Source organism: Parasteatoda tepidariorum, chromosome 10 (assembly GCF_982258835.1).
Source record: "Parasteatoda tepidariorum strain Cologne lab strain chromosome 10, Ptep-v5.0, whole genome shotgun sequence".
NCBI lineage: Eukaryota > Metazoa > Arthropoda > Arachnida > Araneae > Theridiidae > Parasteatoda > Parasteatoda tepidariorum.
This window is the reverse complement of record NC_141764.1, coordinates 60,022,519-60,040,936: the sequence shown is the minus strand read 5'-3', so window position 1 is coordinate 60,040,936 and position 18,418 is coordinate 60,022,519. Positions and strand designations below refer to the sequence as shown.

General features: G+C 27.9%; 1 protein-coding gene across 3 annotated transcripts in view; it reads right to left on the bottom strand.

Annotated features, from left to right (window-relative positions):
- Positions 1–18,418, bottom strand: part of LOC107446121 (uncharacterized) — a 306,844-nt gene that overhangs the window by 172,623 nt on the left and 115,803 nt on the right. The window lies entirely within an intron of this gene.

Sequence of the window (18,418 nt, the reverse complement as noted above, 5' to 3'; positions counted from 1 at the left end):
AGAAACCTAAAAGATATTCTTTTTTCCTCCTTAAATACAACGAGATTTTCATCATTATCCAAAAGAAAAACGTTATTTTCTTCGAATAAAAATGAACGCAAAACGTTCACTATCATAGCTTGTTTGTTATTATGAGTTTTATTTATTTATGCTTTATTTATTTCTGGATCTAATCCAAAAAAATCCGATTTGAAATCATGTTCTGGGTTTCAGAAACTGGGACATGACGTATGCGACCATTCCGATAAACGTCATTTCCTGTCATCCAGAATTTATAAAATCTTTTGGATTTGGAAAAAGACAATTTACTTTAATTTGTGTATTTAAATATATCTTCTTGGAACGACTGGCAAGCAGATAAAAAGGTATTAGAGACGTTTACGACTTATTCAGAATGTTTGAATAACACAGAACGATTCTGGTAATAAAAATATAAAAATCAAATATAACTGAGATTATATTCTAAAATTTTTAAGTGCCATTTAAAGTTAGAGAATAGATGTACATAAAAAATAAAATCGTAAACGTCTTAGCTCGAAATAAATTGATGCACGGAACTATAACTTCTTCTGCTTTATTGCTGGAAGAATTTATTTCATATTGCCAGTTGCAATAATGAAAAAAATTTATTTCACATTTGCAACTGGCAAGTTTTTTGAAAAGTACATTTTTATTCACCAATATAAAAATTATCTTTTTCATTATATTTTTTTAACCTTTTCCATATTTTTTAGTAAATTATTAAATAAAGTTATCCATACACTAGCTTAAAACTATTTAAGTGCTTTCTACAAATTAAATATCGATTTTGAAATTCATAGCAAGTATCAAAATAGTTTATATTGACGAAATTTGTAACTTTTTAAATTAAACACCGAAGAATACCAAAATATTTCTAAACATTAAAAGAAAAAGAAAATTCATTTTACTAAATAAAGCTAATTATAAAATTACAGAGAAAAATTTTGTAAAATTGAATGCTCGGAATAAATATGACATACATCATCGATATATAGATGTATCGATATAATCGATATATCCTCCTTTATATATATCATATCGATTTATCGATCATATGATATACATCATAATATTTTCATCGTTTTGTTTTCTTGAGTTTTGTTAATGTATGAAACAAAATGATTCAATAAATAAATAAAAAAAAAGGCACAGATATAAGCTTGAATAAGAGGATTTTATTTGCAACGTTTTAGTTATTAAAAAAGTTATTATCAATTGAGTTTCCAATTTTCAGTGCTCCATTTCAAACAAATAATACCTAAATCACAAGCTTATTAAATGTTGACAAACAAACAAGTTAATAAGCTAATTATCAACAAATTAATTTTTTAATATTAATTATAACGAAGCAAGAAACTTTCTCACTTATAATTTCTTTCGTTATTAAACAATAATGCAATCTTAAAGAAGAAGAATAAAAAATGCATGATTATATTTTACCAATCATTAGTACGATTTAGTATGGAGCGGTAGAAAACAAAATTAAAAAAATATATAATAAACTCTATTCAATTTCAATTGGCATAATTGACATCATTTTGAAGGGGGAAAAATGATTGCGCGAGAAAATATGTTTTTAGAGGACTGCAGCTCATTAGCAGCAAAAAAGTAATTTTTTAAAATTTTTTATTCTTATTTTTTTATTATCTTAATAACATTTGAAAAGAAAACGTCATATTCTCTTTTTTTATGAAAGTGTGTTTGATTCCTGGTAATTTAAATATAAATTGTTCTTCTTTTCTCCCTCTCTTACATAAGAAGCAAATTAGGCGAAAAGAATTTGAGTGTTAAAAGAAATATTATAAAAAGAAGAAGAGAGGAGCAACTGGAATTGAATCTGCAGACGATAATTCGAGAGTAAAGAAATACATAGAAATGAATGTCACGTGACCGAATAATAATGAGACATAAAAAAGCAATAATAATAAAAATAAATAAAAACTATACGGAAAAGTCGGCAGAGAGAGAGAGGGGAAAAAAAAAGCTACTCAAAAAGGAAATGCTCTCGTCTCGTCGAGACAGAATAAGGAGAAGAACACTCATTCGAGCCTAGAACGAAAAGAGATAGGAATGAATGAAGTGACCTAAATGAACGGCCTGCTAACCCACTGGCACACTGCTCGACGAGCTTATTTGGATACTAAAGGACCTTTACATTGGCACTACTTCTACCATAATCAACACGACAAACAAGGGAGAAAAAAAAAAAAAAAAAAAAAACTACAACGAAGAATTTACGAACGAATTTGGTTTCTCCTTGCATAAACATTGCATTTCATTGACTTAAATCATGGAATCGTTATTTAAGTAGACATTAGCGTGATCAGTGTCTCAATCGATGTTGAAATAACCGCTATCGATTAGAAATACACCTTTTTTTTGCTGAGTGATGTAAATATTAACTCTTTTGTGAAATAATGTACGTTAACACTCTACGTTAATTTGTATGTGGCAGGCGAAATATTTTTTTTTTAATTATTTTTTATTTATTTACTTATTATGTATGCTGAATTTTAATTTGTGTAAGAAACTCGTTATTTCAGTTTTTTTTTTTTTTTTCAAAATTTATTTAGCATGCAATATTCTCATTTATTTTTTAAGGATAAAAATTGTAATTTTTTTATGATTTAAAATATATTTGTGCATTACAAATTTCACCAGAGCTCATTCTGAATAAACTTAATTACCTTTATCGATGCTAAAATTTGTATTTTTAGGATAGTAATTATCGAAAAGAAAGAAAAAAAATATAAAAAAATATATAAATAAATGGAAATTAAGTAATCGTTATTTTTTTTTTTCTGGTTTGTGTTGAAAAAGATGTATTTCAATCTTATTTAAATATCATTGTTATATTTAGTTACGTGACTTTTTCAGTCAACAATTTAAAAAAAAAAAAAAAAAAAATTTGAATTATTTGTTTTTTTATTTATTTACTATTTTTTTATTTAAATAGTTTGTGTACTGCAACGAATATAAAAATATTTAAATTTGAATTTCGGGAAATTAGTCTCAAATAAATAATATTATAAATAATTCATATTTTCAAATATTTTTATTAAAATAGATAAATAACGGAATAATCGGCTTAAAAAAATAATTAAATAAAATGCATATTACATTGCATGAAGATTCACTGTCGGATAAACAATTGGAAATTGCAAATCTACACAGGTTTTTTTAATCAACATGAATAAAATTATTTTAATGTTTTTACATGTAGTACGAAGATATTTATCGCATAGATACATATGGGTATTTACAAAATATCTGTCCAACAAATATATTAATTAATTTCACGTGAGCGATTAAATCGTGTAATCGGATTATGGTAAAATATTAAGACAAAATAAATGGAATAACTTAAGATTTGCATTTTAAGATTTTTATGACATCATACACACATAATTTTAAAACTTTTTTTTATGAAGACAGAAAATTAAAGAAATTAAAAGAATCCTACTTTTTTTATATTATTGTTTGTGAACTATTTATACACTTTCAATACTTTCACAAATGCCGATATTTCTGAGAATGTTTACAGTTACTCAGTTTCCTTACTTAAAAATTAACAATTCGGCATATTTTTTATGAATCATCAACGATTTAAATTTATCAAAGTTAAAAATGAGTAAAGAGATAAAAATAACACTGGGGAACAATTCCCCCCCCCCCCCGTTGCATGATATTTTAAACAGATATTATTAGATAATTTTGTATCGTTGATATCCAATCTGCAATCGATTTCGCCCTCCAAGCTCCAGATATTTTTTAATAATTTATTTTTAGAAGAAAAAAACTCTGTTTGGTCTGATTGGAAAAACTAAAATATACGGTATATAAACCATTCATTTGGTAACGATCTTTAACGACCGTTTAAATTCTACCGAATAAACGGTTTTTATGACATGCTCTAAGGTGCCATTGATAAAATTAACAGATTCTGCCACATTCACCAAATTTTATCACACGTTATATAATTACAGTTAATTGTTAATTTTATCAAAATCATCACCAAAGAGGTTCAGTTAAAATTACCGAGCTTTTTGTGTTCCCGTAGACCTGGAAACGCGGTAAATTTTACCATATTCAGGTAGTTTTAACCACACTTTTTTTCTCATTGCGGTAGTGAAGCAGGTACATTCAAAAGTGGATAAAATTTGATAAAAACTGAAACACAATGAAACTGCTACATACAATTTTAAATGTCAATGGCATGTAAGTAAGGATGGATTTAATCCGAAAGCTTAAAATCTCAGCATCATAGAATGTTCGCAACTGATAGGAAAGAAAACAGTGTACTGGCAAACGAAAATTATGCCAACACTTTCCATTTCTATTAACACTTTTCATTGGCCTCTTAGGAGCAGGGAAGAGGGGAGGCATACAGCAGGTGTTGTCATCATTTGGAAAGAAGAACTAAACAATCCATAAGAGGGGAAGGGGGAGTGCAAAGTGCACCTGAACGAAAGCACTTCACCTGTCCTGCTACTGATTACCAACTAACCCAATCTCTTCTAGTTCTCGTTTCTTCTTTTTTTATATATATTTTATTCGTCCAGGGGGGGGAGGGAGGCAAGAAGGGGTAGGGAAATGGATTTAAAGGAAGAAAACGGTATGATGGGATTTCAGGGTAGGGGAGCCAAGAAAAAGCTAGAAATAGATGATCTACAATGGATGTTTACCACCCTGTTTGATAAAATGTCGTCAACACCTGCTCATATCAACAATAGAGTTGGGAAAATGAAATTTGCAATGACCCTCTCGGTTGCAACAAATTTACATTAATAATAAAAAATCAGTTTAGAGGATTAGAGGTATTAAAATCATAAAAGAAAAGAAATTCTCAAGGTTCTATTTTTTAGTGTTATTTAAAATGATGCTGAAAAATGTTTACTTAAAAAACATGCATTTAAAAAAAATTAAAATGTTTCTGAAATTTTTTAGAAATTAATTAACAGGAAAAAAAAAGATCTGTTAGCATTTTTAAAATATACTGACAATAGTTTCAATTCATCACATTAGAAAAAAAAAATTCCTTTACTCAGAAGTATTATTTATGGAACGTATAAAATATTTCAAATAAAGACTCTCTTTTTGATATAGGTAGGGGCTAACAAGCATTAGGTTTTGCTCAAAATTTACTTTGAATTAAAAACTTTATAACAGAAATATCATCTGAAAGCCTGAGCTGATATATACTAATAATTAGTATAAGAGTTAAAATATATTTTTTAAAAAAATGATCCTTCCTAAGAATCGCGGCTGTTGTTAAGTGTTTTGTTAGTACTGAATTATAAATGTTCTGCATCTTGTCTAACTATGTATACAGTTCGAGGTAATTCCGCCAAAAGTTCGAATTTTGGAAAGTAATTGTAGTACATTATTTCTCGCTCTGTAAGCTTTCATTAAATGAATAAAAATAAAAACAAATTCAATTGCTAGGAAAATTTTGTACTGTGATTATAGTACATATTTTGAATGATAAGTTTTATTAAAACCTAGATTATCCGAATTCTTTTGATATCTTAAGTTAATTCATAAGTTTTTTTTACTTATTTATTTATTTGTGCGTGAACTTAGTTTTCTCCCCCTCAATTTAAATAAAATACTGCTATAATAAAGTTAAACATGCCCTCAGATTGAAAAACACTTTTTGTACTGCATGCTTTGTACTGTATTCTTCATCGAAAAAGAGCGTAAAATTTGAAAGTTTGTTATAACATATTTCTTGCAGAAAATATGAATGCATATGATCATTTTATATGAATAATAAATCAAAGTTTACCAGGTATGTAAAGTTAGTTGCTTGATTTTGATAAAGATAAGTGATTTTGATAAAGAAAAAGTGATTTTCATTGATTCATCCAATTTTTCTTACTTTGAACATCATGGCTTCTACTTTTGATAATAGGTAAGGGTTATATAACCTAAGTTTATAAAAGAATATAAATCATAGAAATAAACTATCAGAATAAAGGAAATTAACTAACGATTCAAAATTAGATACTGCTTTGTACAAATGATTTACAAAAAATGCAACGAAGTACAGCTATCTGGAAGAGCAGCTAAAATATCCTTATATTTATTTGACAAAAATACATTTATTAAATGTTATTTTTGAAAGTAAATTTCAATAGTATCTTGCACAATGATTTCTAAGATCTAGATTCTTAGAGCAAATTGATGAAAATAGATAGAAATTAACCCTACAATTTCGATCTTATCTGACTCCATTGCATCGGATTATCGATGTCCGACTAAATTATACACGAATAAACTGTATTCTACGGCGGAAAGGAGCCTAAAATTTGAAAGTTTGTTTAACATATTTCTTACAGAAAATATTGAATACAAATTTCAACCAGGTTTTGTTTTTCGAAGACAATAGTTAAACTGAATTTAAATAATAAAGTGTAATAAATTCAAACAAAAATTATGGATTCTAAGATAATAATTATAAGAATTCATTATTGATTTTCATTAGTGTTCTCGTTTAACTGTCAATTTAGTATACTTTTGCTTCGTTCATCAGAGCATTAACTGACCGACAACGATAGAAGATCAAACAAATTAAATTTTATGCGATCTGCTTCCGCCTCTTGTGATGCATATTAGTATTCGCAGACGATGGCATATCGATTTCAACATCTGGCAATGTTCCTTTACTCACTACAGTTAGTTGCCAACACCTCGTGTCAAACTAAATTCACTTCAGTTCCTCCCACGTTATTAAATGTGTGTGTGTATCAAGTAGCTTTAAATGAGTGACGTAAAGAAGCGACTTCAAAACAAAGAAATGAGTTTAAGCATTTCAAAAAGTAAATAAATAGACATTTACCGAATAAAAGATAGATATTTTTATTTGTTTTGAAATGTTTCATTAATCTTGTTGAATGTTTCAGCAAAAAAATATTACTTTATGAGTAAATAGTTTTACAATAATATTAGAACATTTCCTGGAATTATTTTTAGTGGATGGTAATTATCTGGCCTTTAGTTCAGTTCACTTCAATGAAAAAAAACATTCATCCTTGTGTCAATTATATTGCACGGAGAAAGAATTTTTTCTTTATTGTAATTAAATTAAGTCAACATCAATAAAGAAAAGTGGGGTTAGATCGGGTAGTTACCCAAGTCAAAATTTTTGATGGTCCCATCAAAAAATTTTGACGGCTTATTTTGGTTTCAGCGCGATTCATGACTGTCCAACATCATTTGACGGTCACCATTATCCAACATTTTCCATTACGTGTTCATGGTTTTTGATATGCCAACAAACTTTCATCATTCCATGATGGAAAATGCTACTTTAATACTATGATGGTTAACCATCAAGAAACGTTTGACTCTAATGGACCGACAATCCATGATGGTTCCAGCTATGTATTTCCATTTCCATGATGGTTTAATGGGACTTCTTGTTGGTTCTCAGGAATATACCATGAGAACAATTTTTTTATTTATTTTTTTATGTTGGACCATCATAAATCAGTCCGAATTCCTACATTGGGATGGTAGTGGTTCATGATTCTTCCAACATTTGATTTTTAAGATACCATGATGGAAATTCGTGATGGTTCAACATGAACAAACCATCAAAACAAGTTGCTATTCCCATGCTTGACAATCATAAACCAGTCCGAATTCCTACATTGGGATGGTAGTGGTTCATGATTCTTCCAACATTTGATTTTTAAGATACCATGATGGAAATTCGTGATGGTTCAACATGAACAAACCATCAAAACAAGTCGCTATTCCCATGCTTGGCAATCATAAATCAGTCCGAATTCCTACATTGGGATGGTAGTGGTTCATGATTCTTCCAACATTTGATTTTTAAGATACCATGATGGAAATTCGTGATGGTTCAACATGAACAAACCATCAAAACAAGTTGCTATTCCCATGCTTGACAATCATAAACCAGTCCGAATTCCTACATTGGGATGGTAGTGGTTCATGATTCTTCCAACATTTGATTTTTAAGATACCATGATGGAAATTCGTGATGGTTCAACATGAACAAACCATCAAAACAAGTCGCTATTCCCATGCTTGGCAATCATAAATCAGTCCGAATTCCTACATTGGGATGGTAGTGGTTCATGATTCTTCCAACATTTGATTTTTAAGATACCATGATGGAAATTCGTGATGGTTCAACATGAACGAACCATCAAAACAAGTTGCTATTCCCATGCTTGGCAATCATAAATCAGTCCGAATTCCTACACTGAGATAATGGTTACTTTTGTTGGTTGCTATAAAAAATATAATGGTTCATGATGGAATTATTGATGGTTACCTTCAAGATTATGTTGATCCATCGATGGAAAACCATCAAAATTTGACTTAGGTAAGATTCAGGAGCCTCTTAGTTAAAGAATTTTGGAGTTAGACTGTTCGATCCAGAAACTGTCAAATTTAATTATGATATTCATTGTTTATGATATTTTCTAAAAGTCATAGATACACTCCTTTTTTCCTAAATGATTTTTTTCTCGAAAAAGTTGAATAGTGTGGTAGGACCGGGAGCACATATTAAACTTATGGAAAATTTTGAAATACTAGAATTTCAGTGAAAAAATAGCAGACACTTTAATTTTGTAGGAGAAATTAAAATATTATGCATGTAATTTACAAGTAATGTAGTATCTATACTGCTGACACTAAAATTAAATTTATTAAAAAAGTTCATAGATTAAGCAGAAAGACCTTTTTAGTAACCTTTGTGTAGAACTTAGTATCGTGGTGAACGTGGTGATTTGTGTTCACCTTGGTTTGTATAAATGATTTTAAGCATCTTTTCCCAACTGTTGTAAATCGATTTTTATTGCAGGGCAATGTTTATATTTTTCGAGAGTACCTCAGCAATAATATATTTAAATGGTTTAAAAACTTAATGAAAAAAATAGGTTATGTGACATTTTTAAGAGCTATTTATTCATCAGGTTTGAGGCTATGTTATCACATAAGTCACGCTTTTTAACAAATAATCCTCTATTTTTATAATTTTTGTTAATTTGCAATAGTTACTCACGTCTTTTAAGTTGTGGATTGTTTACATCAAGCCCATGACTTCTGAGCTAACTATGAAAAGTGACACAAATAGTCAATATGATGAAAAGCCACCATTTTGCAAAAATCAAAACTACATGGTATGTGATTTCATTTTTTAATATTTGAAAAGCTATTCGACGTTTCACGCCCTTGAAAACAAACAAAAAGCAAGAATCAGCCACGGTTTTAATAAATTTAATCTAAATGGAAAAATCTCGCCAAATCGGAGACTTTTTTGCTAAATATTTAAGCTAAGGTATTTGAACTTTAACATGGAACTAATGGTTCTTCGAATCTCTTTCGCCAATGAAAATTGAAAAAAAAAGGCCACGAAGAATTATGAAAGAAAATTTTGCCAAGAAGAATTATTTGGGCTTAGAACGGACAAATAACTTAAATATTTTAAAAGCTAGTAAACTTTTTAAAAAACGCCAATTTGGCGACATTGTCCCCCTAATATAAAAATTATCAAAATTAGTGCATTATTTTATTTTTTTGCAATTGTTTATGATCCCACTAATAATGCAGATTCCAGATAATGCAGGATTGAAGTAAGTTTTTAAATATAGAAAAATTAGACCACAAGGGCTTTTCATTTTCCCAAAACTGCAGTTTTACTCTACATTAACGTTTTGCGCCATTTTTAAAATAACATAGAAGGCGTTGGTTAAAGATTGGCTAATCTTGAGCTAAAACTGTCATAAGTAACTGTAGCAAACTCATAACAGATATGGAAGTAGTATCTTACTCGCCAAAAAGCATCATTTCATGCGACGGCAGAGCCTTTGACAAATCTTCGTCTTAAAGTTCAGACACACTTCTTTTCTTGCAACGTGGTATATGAAGTTTTAAGTTAAAATTTTGCTTCGAAATCAAGGAAGCTAGACTGCTGCTTTTTAATATTTCTCGGCGAAAAAATTTCGAAGAACAATAATATATTCAAAAACTATTTTCCTACAATTTGCTAAATGTCTCATTTAACATAATCAGCCACTATGATTTCAAATTGCTACAAACATTCCAGAATGTTTACTGGAATACAACAAATACTAAGTTTGCATAAACAGGCACTTTAAACTGTACGTCTGAGTGATATTTGGAAACATTATTCTGGATTTCGGTATATTATGAGGAAATTCTTCTCACTTAGCTTCACATTCTAATAATGTGTAGAAGGATAATATTTATCTTTTTGTTAATCATAATCCTCTTTACTTTTTCTTTTCTTCGACAAGCGTGGAATTTTTTTTTATTTCCTGCCGTTTTGTTGAAAGAAGGAAACGCTTCATTGCATTCTTTTGTATGTCATTGATGTTTTTAAAAAGTAAATCCGATTTGATTGCATTTTAAGCAAACACAATTACTCTCTTAACAATTGTAATACTAGATTACAGATAATGCTTTTCTGTTTGACTAACAAAAGCCAATTAAAAAAATTTAAAAATACTCCCAAGAAAGACTGGGTCGAGTTCAGACATCCAAACATATGTTAGGAGTTAAGAAAGAATTGTTAAAAGAAAGATTAGAACAAGAAGGAAGAGAACGCAGAATCTTCAAAACATAAAACTCGATTTTTAAATATTATTAAAAGCAAATAATTAACTATTTGATTTTTCGAATTAAATAAATAAATAAATAATAAAAAATCACCGAATAAATGAAATCAGAACACAATTAATTCAGAAATTTAGCAAAAAAAAGTATGTATACTATTTTTTCCACCTTGCTTTGTTTTTTAATGACTAAAAGATGCCAAAGATAAAATGCATCGGAAAGGCCCAACACACAGCAATGCTATTCTGTCGAATCTTAGAACTTAAACTTTCTTTCGCCAGACCTGTTTGTTTTTGTTCAGTACGCAATTAAATTGTTTTTAAAGCTTCTGGCAATGGAAAGAAGAAAAACATAAAAGTGTAAGCAAATAAAATACCTGGGAAAAATTGAAATTGACATGTTTTTTTAATATAAATTTTAATTTAAAAATAAAATATATTTTTATTGTAAACTATTACTCAATGAGTAAAGAATTTTTCCTTATGCACAAAATAAAACAAATTTTTTTACTCAGTTAAAAATATAAATTCAAAACAAAATGTTTTTAAAAGCAAATTTTTACATTAAAACTCTTTAATACAATTAAAGGTAATCAAATCTTAAACGAATTGAAATTTTGTTAAAAAGAAGTATTTTTACCTACATTAGCTGTGAATAAACTTCAAACAAAAGTCTCTGAGTTCGAGAACTCACATGCGATTAATAAACAATGAAAGTATACATATTTTTTAAAGTGTACAAGGAGAAAAAAATCAGGTAAAATTTTGTCACTGGTATTGGCATTTCTGGTAAATAAGACCATAATTCTGGTTATTAAAATCAAAATGCATGGTATTTCCGTTCATATGTCAACGGTTTACTACCATTAAAAAATACAGTTCTTATTACCACACATTTAGTAACAAATAGTAAAATGAAAATAAAATTGAACTAAATAAATTATTTTCATGCCATGCTCTAAGGTATTATGATAAAATCACGAAAATTTACTTCACTAACCAAAATTTATCACAGATTATAAATTGAAATTTTACCAAAATCATTACCGCTTTGGTAAAAATTATCTAGCTCTTTAGTGTTCCCATAGAGCCAGAAACACGATAAATTTTAGCATATTCTAGTACTTTTAACCATACTTTTTTCTCAGTGTAGATATCATATAGCTAATCAAATAACAATAAAAATCACTTATATATATTTCAACAGTGACTTACAGAGAGATATTTCTTAATCTTTTTTTTTTCCTCACTTCGTTTTCTTTTCAATTAGGAAGATGCCATCACGCATTAAGAAAAGTTGAAGTAATAGATTTGCAATGAAAGAAAACAACAAAAAAAACCCACGGGAGTTGTGCAAAAAAATAAAGCATCGCTGCAGAAAATTAAATTTAAGAAGAATTGAATACGTCACGCACTCCATAGGGAAAAGAAAAAAAAGAACGTAATATTAGTAAACAATGAGGAAATGACTTCTTGTACAATCATCACGGTGAGTAAACGCAAAGACAAGATTTCAAAATAATTCCTAAGAGGAAAAAATTATTTCGTGAATCAAACGACAATCTTTCCGTTATTTCCAATTACAAAATTCATCTTATTCTGATTCATCATAACTTGTTGCGTAACCAAAAGCAGAATTAATTTGAGTTCTGCAGTACAGACTGTTGAATAGATTATGGAGAAAACTAAATATGGCGTTTTATAATGAATATTTGAATATCTATCATTGGTTATTATTTAATATATTGAATCCTAATCGCATGAACTGTTTCTAGTAGGAGGAATGTTAGACACCTATTACAAGAAGATTGAAGTTTGGGAGAAAAAAAATTTTTTTAAACGGCAATGTTTCCATTATAGTTATTTCCAATACCAAAATTCCTCTTATTCTGATTCATCGCAACCGTTTGCGTAACCAAAAGTCGAATTAATAGGGTTTCTGAAGTACGTTAAACAGATTATGGAGAAGACTTAAGTCTGTTGTTTTACAATGAATATTCGAATATCTCTCTATTATATACTATTTAGTATATTGAATCCTAATAATGAGCTATCTTTAGCAGCAATGTTATATAATTGTTGCAAGTAGATTGAAGTTTTGAAAAAAGTATTTAAAACGACAATGTTATCGTTATTTACAATTACAAAATTAATCTTATTCTGATTCATCGCAACTTTTTGCGCAACCAAAAGGCGAATTAATTTGGTTTCTGCAGTACGTTGAACACATTATAGAGTAGACTAAATATGGCTTTTTGCAATGAATATTTGAATATCTATCTATTATATATAATTTAGTATATTCCTAATAGAATGAACTATTTTCAGCAGCAATGTTATATAATTGTTACAAGTAGATTAAAGTTTGGAAAAAATTATTTCAAACGACAATGTTTCCGTTATGGTTATTTCCAATTACAAAATTTATCTTCTTCTGATTCATCGCAACTTGCTGTTTATTCCCAACAAACCGAATTAGTTTTACGCTCTGCAGTATTGCTGCACAGATTATGGATAAAACTTAATATGACGTTTTAAAATGAATATTTGAGTGTTTATATTGTACATTATTTAATTTCTGAATCCAAATAGCACGAACTGTTTTTTATTAGTATCAATATTATACACCTAATACGGGAAAAATGTATTTTGAGAAAAATTATTTCAAAAATTATATATTAACTATTCTTAATTCCAACTATAAAATTAATCTTTCTCTGATTCATCAGAAATTCTTGCGTAATAAGCCGAATTAAATCCCGTTTTTCAGTTTAAGAGCTTCGTAGATTATGAAGAAACAAAACAAAATTAAGTATTCAAATATGAATGTTTGAATACTTAAAATTATACTGATATTCTATTATGCATTATTATAATATACTTTATATCATTATACAAACATTATTAACTTTTTAAAATTTCTGTTTAAAATTATACTGTTATTTCATTATGTATTATTATAATATACTTTATAATATCATTATATATTATTAAAATTATAAAATTTCTATAATGTTACCTATAACTGTATTATTATTTAATAAATTGAATAAAAAAGTTAATAGCCTGAATTGGTTAAGTAACACGAATTAGTTTTAATTGTGTAGTATTTCAAATAACAAAATTCATCTTTTATGATTCGTAGCAATCTGCAGCTAAATTACTTTGCTTTTTATTGCATAAGAAGTGAAAAGATACTAATAAAAAATATATAGTGTTTTTCAATTAATATTTCGCCTTGGTTTAACAACGTTTAATTTTATATCATTTATTAAACTGAATTCAGAAGTAAATAACATGAATTATTTTATTAGCAATATTATATACCTATGACAAAAAAAATAAAGCTGTAAAAAAGCAAATCCTTTGTGCGTAAAAAAAAAACTGTAACATTATACAGAATTAAAATTTCTTCAGAATTAGAAATAATAAAATAACAATGGTAAGAAGTTAAAAATTATACCCTAAACTCTTTTCAAAACAGTCATTCCATATTGAGAGAGTTTCCAAACTTACCTATAAAGAAAAAGAGAAAAATTATTGAAGTATGAAAATGAAAATAAACAATACAAGAATAAATTTATAATGAAAATAAATTACAGGAATAACGATTTACATTTTAGGAACAAAATTTTCATGAATAACTTTGTGATATATGTTTAGGGATTAATTCATGCGTTTAGGGATTACAAAGGAAATCAGTTTTAAAATTATCATAAACATAACAATGACATAATCAGGAAATGTCTTGGAAACATTTGGAGTTTTTTTAAATATGATAAATGAGCTTTTGATTTTATAAATTCCAAACGTGAAATTTTCAAAACTGGTGTAGTCCTAAATTTAACAGAATTAGTTACATTGCAAAAATTTCAGGATCAAACTGAGGTAAAAAAGCAATAATTACCCTAAAATCACCGTAATTAAATAAATATTACACTGTTAGAACTTTCATTTCAAAATTATGGTAAAAAGATAGCAGTCCGTCCATCCAATTAATCGTATAGTTTACGGTAAAGAATAATTTTTACCTTTACGGTTTCGAAACCGTTTACAACTGATATGATTATAAAACCATGAATACAAAACTGCAATGGTTTTTAACCATTTAAAACTAGCATGGTTCAAAACCGTAAAAACGAAAATAACTGGACATTGATGCTAGGCTTTTCATTGGGTATTGGGGAGTGCAGGACACCCTTCGTGTGTCGAAGGAAGCGTATGTGTCAGCGGTGAGAGAATATGATAGAAGATGAATAACAAGGTATATAACTTTAAAAGTAATAACGAAAAGTTATTAAAATGTACAGTTTTTACTTATTTTAATAAATAAAAAAAGCTTTTCTTTTCATCATTGTCATGGCCAAGATTTTAAAAACTTAACTTGAAAACTTTTCAAGTTAAGTTTTGATTTTGAGTATTGTTAACTAAAACAGGATGAGTTAGTTTTCCATGTGGTATTTATATTTTACTTTTAAGCGCATATTAAGGTAGTATCAATTTTTAAATATTTATTTAGTCGTAAGTTACTGAAAATTAAATTCTCAGTAGACTGGCAAGATCACAACGGTAAAAAATGAATAATTGAAGTACTTGCAAATGAATAGCGAGTTTCAAATTGTCATTTTTGAAATTTCTCTGAGAAAGAGCGATGTAACTTTCATTTATTTCGTCAAGTATTTAAATTTCTTATACTTCGGTAAAAGGAGTGGAAAACGGTTTCAAGCGCATTTGGAAATAACAACCAACGATTAACTGTAGAAAACATGTCCAGTCAGTAAATTATAAAGTCAAGTGTGCTAAAGCTATGATACGAACACTTTGAATTAGATTTATAGATTTCACCAATTGAGTTGCTGATGAGAAATAAAACTTAATCTTTATTTCCTATTGTAAAGGCACAAACTTTAAAGTTAAGTTGCTCAAATCCATTCAAATGTTACCAAGAACCTTCATCAAATCACCTCTTTAAATCAGCAGTTCTCGAGGAAAGAGCTTTTTTTAATTCTTAATAAAATTGCAATCTTAATCTTTTCAAGGCATTATCTTCCGTATATTTAAGTAAATTAAAATACAAAGGGGCATTCTTTTAAGTGTTTTGGAGAGGAAAAAGGTTCCAGGAGGATTAGTAGCAACCAACCAACGAGAAACTTGGAAAACTTGTCAGCAAATTAAAACGCCAAGACGGGGCAGGGAAAACATTATGGCGCGAACAGTTTGAACGAACTTAAGGGTTTATAGATTTTAACAATTGGATAGATTTCAATAGTTGGATAGAAATTCCACGATTGGATAGATTTCAACAATTTTAATTAGTAATACAGGTAACTTATAACCTTTTCTATTCTATTGTCATTCCATTTGTGGCGTTCAAGAAACGTTCTATTGTTAACATTCTATTCTATTCAAAGCTAAGTTACTCAAATCAACTATATGTAACTTACAAGGGAAACTAGGGAAGTGTGACTCGCCAATTTTGAAATAAACTAGTGGGATGTATGCCTTATGAGGAATAATTTTAGGGGGCAACATTCGTTTCGGCCCATAGAGGGTCCTATGAGAGATAAAAAATAATTAAGTATGTAGAAATATCGGTATTTCATTACTTCAATGCAGACTATTAGTTACTGTAATTATCTTATACTCCAATTAATTTTATGGTACTTTCACGTACTATATAATGCATATTTATTGTCAAAATTGATTTCGAAAATTTTATATATCTGTAGTTTTTCAGAAAAAAAATAAAAAAAATTGGCATTTAAAAAAAAAAAAATTTGGCATCAAATTTTTTAAATTTTTTTTTTCAAAACTTTTTCCAATATTAAAACTAGTAAACAGTAATAAATTTCATTTATATGAGAGTCGAAAAATAATGCGCATTTTCCCAAACTGATGGAATTTTTTCATATCCAAAAATGTGATTTATAAAAAAAAAAAAAAAAAAAAAATTTCATATTGTTAGATCTTGCAAAAAAATCTGAAATAATTTATGTGATTGCATAAAATTAAATTGCATTTATAAAAATGTCTTTAAATTTGTTTGGCGGGAAATTTGAACTTAAAAAAATATTTCAGTTTTCAATGATTTTCTTTTTTTCTTGAAAGGTCAACCGTACTATATAAACAAAATTTGTAAGTATTTGTCGCTTTAATAGACACATTTTTTTTCTTAATATTTTTTATTGCACAACTGGTAAAAAAATGAACAAAAAAGTAAGTTTCAAAAAAATTTAAATTTTTTGCCAGAAAATTTAAATATTATTTAAAAAAAATTGTCCTGTGAATTGTTCAATATTTTGTCAAAACATTGCTATTTTTGAAATATTATTCATACAATTATCTTTATACCTGATATCCTAGCTAATGCCAACTTTTAAAGTTAAACATTTCAAAAATTAGCTAGGATATCAGATATAAAAATAATATTATAACGATAGCAATGTTTTGACAAAATATTGAACAATTCACAGGACATAGATATCAACGGATTTTCCACTTAAAGTGATATATCACTTCAAATTTTGTGTATACAGTACAGTTGATCTTTTATGAAAAAAATCGAATTGAAATATTAAACATTTTTTAAGTTCAAATTTCTCTCCAAACAAATTTGAAAACATTTTTATAAATGCAATTTAATTTTATGCAATCACATAAATTATTTCAGATTTTTTTGCAAGATCTAACAATATGAAAAAAAAAAAAAAATTTATAAATCACATTTTTGGATACACATTAAATATGAAAAAATTCCATCAGTTTGGGAAAATGCGTACTATATTTCGACTCTCATATAAATGAAATTTATAACTGTTTACTAGTTTTAATATTAGAAAATTTTTTGAAAAAAAAAAAATTTAAAAAATTTGATGCCATTTTTTTTTTTTAAAATGCCAATTTTTTTTATTTTTTTTCTGAAAAACTACAGATATATAAAATTTTCGAAATCAATTTTGACAATAAATATACATTATATAGTATGTGAAAGTAGCACAAAATTAATTGGAGTATGAGATAATTACAATAACTAATAGTCTGCATTGAAGTAATGAAATACCGATTTTTTTACATACTTAATTATTTTTTATCTCTCATAGGATCCTCTATGGGCCGAAACGAATGTTGCCCCCTAAAATTATTCTTCATAAGGCATACATCCCACCAGTTTATTTCAAAATTGACGAGTCACACTTCCCTAGTTTCCCTTGTTAGAATCCCAGTCAGATCTCCAAATCCGTAAAAGTACTAAATATTTTTTAAACTTCAAAGATAAGTGATCTAAATCAATGGTTGAAGTGGACGAAGGTTCCAATACGATTTGTAAGCAAACCACCGACGACTAACATTGGAAGACTTCTTTAGACAGCAAATTAAAAAGCCCAAGAATATGAACTCAATGACGCCAGCAGTTTTAGTGAAAGTTAAAGATTTATAGATTTTACGAACTAGATGATTGCCGACAAGAAATAAAGACAATATATAATCTGTATTTCTCTTATCAACTTATTAATTTAAAGCTACATAGAGAAATATCAATTAGCTATCTAACTAAAATATCAATTAGAACCTTTATCCACTCAGATCTCCAAATCAGTTGCAAAGAACTAAAAATTCTTTAAACTTCAAAATTAAGTTACTCAAATCCATTACAATGTCGCTAAGAAAACCTTCATCCACTCAAATCTCTAAATTAGTTGCAAAGTACCAAAAAGATTTTTAAACTTCAAAGCCAAGTTATCCAAATATACTAATGTCACTCATCAGAACCTTCATCC